A 7,018-nucleotide genomic window follows, 5' to 3' on the forward strand; every position below is an offset into this window, starting at 1 on the left:
CCATCAGACCTGTAAAACACTGCCACTTCAAACACTGCCACTTCTGCTGCCAACTAGGTACCCTGTTTCATAACGGGCGAGTGTCCATTTGAGCAAAAACGTATAACTTAAAATAATTTTCAATCCATCCATTGTCTGGTGCTAATATGGGTCCAGGTCTTGTTCATTTAATGAATTATGTCATAAAGGAATTCCATGCAGCTGGGAAGCACTGAGAAACGAGATATAATAATAAATAATTCTAAGCCACATTGTCCCAACAGGTTTTCCATCAGTAATACTTTGGTCAGTATTACTGTAAAACATGTTTTAAATGACACTCTATGTGGTATTCAAGAGTAATTTGGTGCAGAAGCTCTAAATTAGCAAATGGTATTAGTTTGAGTAGTGTAGCTTTACCAGAATATGACCTTTATGAAGGTGTACAGGCCTTCTCATTACTTAATCTCTGTCTGTCAGCTTGTTACCACATTCGAGTCTTGGTTTCATTGTCATTTTTCACAACACAAACCTACAGGAACAGGCCCCGGAGGTGCTCATATGAGCAGCAGGTGATGGGAACTGGACTATAGCTGATGAGGGCATTACAGATTAAGGATGCATGTGTTGAAATTTAAGCATAAGGACTGAAACGTGACCACCCCAGAGATCCCCCTCTATAGAGACCAACCCAAGTCTCTGGTAGCTAATGAGCCACCTGGTCTTTGTTCACTAAATCTTCCCTGAAACAGCCCCTAAATCTACTCTGGACAGATGATACAAACGGCTTTAAAAATGGTTGTAAGCTGTATTAATTAATCACTTAAATAAGTCCAGCCTTTTGTTGCTGCCACACAACTGGAAGAGGTCTTTTTCCTTTGTGGCAGAGTCAATGTCACTTAAACCGCCGGGGTATTTAGAAGGATTAAGTGCATTTGAAACCACAGAGACAAACAAAACAAAGGCTGTATATCTTTATGGGAATATTTGACATTTAACCTTCGTCCAGGTGTTGTTAAACGTCTGTCTGTTGCAGAGCTCCTACAAACAACACCGAAACCTAAAGAGGATGCGAGGCAGCCCAGCTCGGGTCATTCCAGCACACGTGCATCGTTTCGCTTGAGTGGACGTCTTAGGAATTGTCTCTGCTGAATTTTTGTCAAGAGCTGTCACTGACGCTGACAGGCGAGACTTGCCCTTGGCTTTGCTGCTGTTTAGACAGGTGTTTTTGCAAAGAAAACAACTGCAGCCCGTTTCCAGCTTAGACGCTCATCACACACTGACGTTCCTCTAAAGACGGAAGGAAAGAATATCACGGTGCGGATAATGCCTGGGAAGGGTGAGGCTTTTTGACAGATTGGCAAAAGTCAAGGGCGATTTGCGTCAAAATGAATTTGTCTACCTGTTTCCTCCATGCGAGTCGGTTTGTGTGTTAGTCGGTTTTGGTGTTTGCTCACTCTCCATTTGGGTACACATACTGCAAAGATGCAGGAGTAAACAGACACACTGTACAAGGTATTTGTTCATATTTAGTTAACCACACTGACACATTACATTTGCTCAATACTTTGTAGTATTTATACGTTTTTCTTCCCCCATGAAATCAAAACACTTCTTCCCTCTGAAGGTCTTTGCCTGTTCTCTGAGCTTTCAGCCTGTGTTTCTTCAGTGGGCACACATCCTGCTTTTTTGTCTCTCTCTCTTTCCTCTTCCTCCCCGTCTGTGTTTCTCATTGCTGAACGTCTGTGATGACAGTGTCAGAAAACCACACACGACAGGCTAGTAAGAGGGCCCATAGTTGTGGTTTGTGTCTTTTTTTGTGTGTGAGTGCGTGTGTGTGTGTGTGGGCAGAACGGGGCCAACACCCTCGTGATTACCCACTCACCCTCTTCCGTTTTCCACCTGTGCAGAGTGCCAGACCCACAGCGTTGCGGGTGCAGGCAGGACTGAGTCAACTCCTCTGATGAGCTCCAGTCCCCCTGGTCCCCACACTGGCTCCTATTCTCTGGCCAGCCAGCGGCAAGAGGAGTGACAGGCAAGGAAAGGCAGGGCCTGCGCAGGGGCCAGAGCTGGCATCCAGTTATCCAGAGCCCTGAGGTGAGCCAGCAGTGCTTCGTTCCCAGGCTACTTCAGAGGATCGCTCTCCTCGGTTGTCTGTGGGTGTCCCTGAGTGTGTGTGCGTGTGTGTTGATAGATTGTGATCTGAGAACGTTTGCAGACTGCAGCTTGTGTAGAAAGACGGGACTGTCCCGGTAGGTGCCGTGCGTCTTCTCCAGCTGAAAGGCACATGATTTATTTTAGGGGCGAGGATGTGGGCATTCTGAGGGGTCGTATTTATAGTCCGCTGGTCTGGTGAGAAGACCTGCCAGTAAAAGCACAGATTCTGAAAAAGAGACACGGGAACAGAAAACTGAAAAGTCTTTCTCTCTTCGGAGGGCACGGATGAATGCTATTTTCAGTGGGCTGTAATTAATAGCACTTATAACGAACACGCTCTTGTATAGGATTTTAGATGCAGAGGGGTGGGAAGCAACAGAGAGCCGTAACAAAGCATGTGGTATTCTATCAATGTAACAAGTTGAAACAAGTAAAGTAGAAACGGAAGAATAACTAATTCAAGAGAAAGCAATCAGAAAAAGTGTGTTTTTAAGAGAGATTTGAAAGAAGAGATAGGGCTAAAAAAGCCTCTGTTTTTTAGCCTTAACCTGGGAATTATTAACATACCTCAGGCTGCAAATCAATTCTAAAGCGTACAGGTAACCAGATGCTAAAATAGGCGTTATGTGAACTCTTCTATTGGATTTTGTGAGTAGAAGTTTGGAGAGGGTTTATTGAGCGAATTACAGTAGTCTGAGCGGGATGTCATGGATCTAAATTGAGATATTACAAAAGCGCGATTGAACGTCTGACTTCACTTCCAAAGTTAAGCTTGTTTTCAAAGATAACACCCATATTTCTGTGCTGGGTTTTGAGTGTTAAAAGAATAGTCCATTGAAAATCTATCTTTTGATTTTACCAGTGACCCAAGTCGTGGAAAAAAAAAGTGTTAAAACAATAACATTTGAAATGTCCGGACAAACACATGTCCGGACATCGCTTCGTGGCGATCAACAAATACAGAGGCAATGAAATGCACATTTATCCATTTAGTTTGAAGTATAACTGGATCAAGCAAAATGACAAATACGGCAGCTCATGAAACGTGAGGATGTTCTGCTGTTCATACATAATAGTTAAATAAATAGCTTGTTTTTTAAATGGATGGATGGATAAAACAAAGAATTTGAAGATTCCAACTATAAGATGTTTAATATTCTCTGATATTTTAAAGACAAAATAATGAATAAAAAAAAATTACTTTCACATTTATTAATAATACAAATAATCTTTCGTTGCAGCCCAAGCTTTGCACATGAACTACAGTGGACAGTTTTTTAAAAATACTTTCAAGCCTATGGGTGCTGAGCATTTGATACTCAAATGACAGATTTCTGGTGAGTTATTCTATGTGTCAGTTGTTATGACCTTTTTGCGTCACAGTTGTTATGACTTTAGCTTTTTGCCTGCAGTGTTTTATCTACCTTAACATACAATGGTCTTCTGCGAATGAGTTAATTAAATCATTTTGTGTTTTAACAAAGAAATAAACTGGAAAGATGATCTTAACAGTGTTTTGTAATCTAATACACCGAAAACATTCCAATTGTGTGTCTTGTTCTCCTTCTGTGAGAGATTAAACACAATTAAAAAACGTCTACAAACTGAGCTCCGTCTTGTATCAGATATCTTGGCGGACGTGCTATGTTGTGTACACATCGTAATACAGAAGCAGATGATGAATTAACTTTTCAGATTCTGATAATGGACACCTCCTTTGACTTGCATGCCTGTATAGAGATCATGTGTTTGACAAAGGATCTGCTCTGTAAGAAGAAGACACAATGATATCATCATGTAAGAATGACAGTAATGATCCAACACTTACCCTCTTCACAGCACCTGAATTCAGCCTGTGCCATCTTTCAACGACGAGGCGGTTACTGGGTGGGACCAGAGTTAGGTGTCACTACTTCATCGCGTCTGCTGGAAGATAAATAAAAAGAGTTAATAACACACTGAAAATATAAGCAGGGGGAGGGGGCAGATTACAAAGACATTACTCAACTCTGATCCTGTCTCTTTTGCTTTGTGATTCCTGCCTCATTGTTCCCCAAAATACTTTAGATACAAAACCTGATACGATAGCCATTCAGATTTTTAAGTGCTATTCATTACAGCCCACTGAAAATAGCATTTATCCAAAGATGACACTTCAAGGCTCTTTAACAGACTACTTAGGAGATGCTGCAGCGCTTTGAGACACTGAAAAGTGTGAATATAGACGGAAACGTTCCACTGCGGCATTTTTTGCGGTGAAGAAGTATGGCACTGGGATTAAGTTAGTGGCTCTGTGGAGAAAATAATGGTCAAAGCCAAAATTAATTGAGCATTATTGCTAATTACAGAGGACATATCCCATCTGGATTTGTGGAAGTATGCTAATACCATGTTCATCTGTACCTCAAATTATGTCCCATTTAACGTGCGACAGAGTGGAACTTTCACTCCATATTTGACTGGAAAGTTCATTCATGGTGGAGCCTCAGAAACGAGTCAGGCCTCAGCGGAGAAACAATAGTGTGTGAAGATGGCGAGTTGTGCACGACCATGTTTATTGACGTCCATGAGTGACTGCTTCAGGTGTTCATTTCTCTCCAGAGACGACTGCTCAAAAAGAAAAATTCTGTTGAAATGTGTTAAAAAAAATCTGTGGTCTCTCTATCCTGTCTCTTTCCAAGGAACAAAAAAAGCTCAGGAATATACATTTTCCACCAGGTGTTTTTGGAAATGACATGCTTCACAGAGGGTGAATATCATCAGTGAACCTCCACCATGTCAACTTTTCAGGAATCGAGAAAAAAATTCTTATTTCTTAACTCGATGGCAATTAATTTCTCATGTTATCCAAAGGGATTAGAACATGTTTCAACAAGCACAATAAATGAAACGCAACATTTACCATATCATCATTTAATGAACATGGAAGTCAACCAAAGGGGAAAGTGATTTTTGCTCAATATTTGATGAATAAAGCAAATTTGTTAGGAACAAAAGTATAACGAAGCAGACTGCCGACGTTATCGACATCGACTGATATCTTTTAGTCTGCTCTCTGATATTAGGGAAGTCAGACTGAAAAAAACTGCCTTGGCGATGGCCTTGTGTTACTTCCACTACCGATGAGACAATTCATTACGATCCAGGAAGTCCAGTTTGAGATTTAGATTTTTTTCGGCTCATCAGAAGCTGCACTTCCCAGCTCGAAGACAGCATTGTACAGCTCTGGAAAGTTCTGGAAAATGGCAAATGGTCTTACACCTTTCTAATCTACTTTTTACTTTTATACACCGCCGGCACATCAGCAGCACTTTTGATCTCTTGTGTGTCTCTTGTGTGTCTTCCCAAGGAAACATCGACATTGACTGGACCGTCAGTCTTGTCCCATTACTACATTGTCACAACAGCACTCACTTAATCTTCGGTCACACTGTTTGTTAAGTAAACAGTCAAGTCACGTAAACTACTGGGATTTTTGAGCCAGATTCTTTTTTTTCATGCCAGACAAGCCTGCGTTTTGTTGCCAGTACCTCAGCGGATTGGTAGCATTCAGATGCATGACTGAACTGCACCTCTTCAGAGCTGCATCCCTGGGAATTCCATATCTTGCTTAAGGGCACCTCAGCAGGGTGGATTTTGGCTGTCAAGGGGAATTGAGCCCAGGCCCTGTGGCTGAAGCACCGTGACACCAATCACAACACCACCCTGCTGGTCCAAGCCAACAACAATATGTAGTCAAATGTGAGACTGGCACGATACAGAGCAGCACCGAAATGTTTAAATCAAGGGATTTTTCTTGAAATGTTTGAAAGAAATGTGCTGAGACAGTGCCTGGGTCATTTCTTAGTGGTAGCAGACAATGTTCTTTCACTGGATTGCCAGTAACAAAAATTGTATGCTGGAAAAAAGTATTGAGAAGCACGAAAGCATTGATATAATGCGAGGTGACGTTAGAATTCCTTTCTCTGTCCAACACAATGTGGGCAGTGTGGAAAAACCTGGATGGTGTGATTTTTTTCAGAGTATCCATCACGGCGTCACAAACCCTGCAGGTCTCACTTATAATATAGTACACAGCACTGTTAATCAAAACCAGCCGGTTCTGGGGGCTCCAAGGTCATCAGCCGTGGAGAGGAAATTATTGATGGAAATAAAGGTGCTGGACTGCCCCACAGCTTCTCCCCGCATGCTGGATGTGGAGTTTCTAAGAACAAGGCAGAGTTGTTCACATCTGATTTAAGGGCTGCTTTTGTCATGACTTACGCCAAAGATGGGCTCATGCTTTCATTGGCTGTTTAGTCTGTTTCCATTTCTTGACCCGCATTGAAAGTCCACTAAAAGTTAATAAGTCTTTAATGTTTTCTTACTTTGAAAATTGCCTATGGACAGAGTGGAGCCTGTGATTTACGGACTTCAACCGCTTGAGCTGCACATCAAGAGCTTTTTTTTTTTCTGTCCCATATTATAACATGTGAAATCACTTACAAGAAGCTACTAATTCACAGTGATCTGTCAAAGCGTTTTAATCGAGACACGGAGTCATTACAGAATGTGATGACATTGCGTGTGTGCGAGGAGGCATGGCAGGCCGCCATAATTTGGAAAGAGAAGTGCCGCGGAGAAAAGTGTCACGAGAAAAAGAAAGGCACCCGTGAGGGTCAAGTTCCCGTGTGCAGGCTGTTGTGTGAAGTGTCTGGTGATTGCCAGGCTGTTCCGAGGACGCTGCTGGACAGCGAGGTGAGAGGCAGGTTAATTACTATACTGAGAGGGAAGGGTGAGATGCTTTACAGAGCCCTTTGTGGCCTGTGGGCTTGGGTTTCCAGCACAGAGAGGTTTAAGCAAGGGGTGCTGGTGAGCATGGCACAGGCCGAGTCGCCACATC

This window comes from Taurulus bubalis (genome assembly GCF_910589615.1).
Source record: "Taurulus bubalis genome assembly, chromosome: 13".
Classification (NCBI taxonomy): domain Eukaryota; kingdom Metazoa; phylum Chordata; class Actinopteri; order Perciformes; family Cottidae; genus Taurulus; species Taurulus bubalis.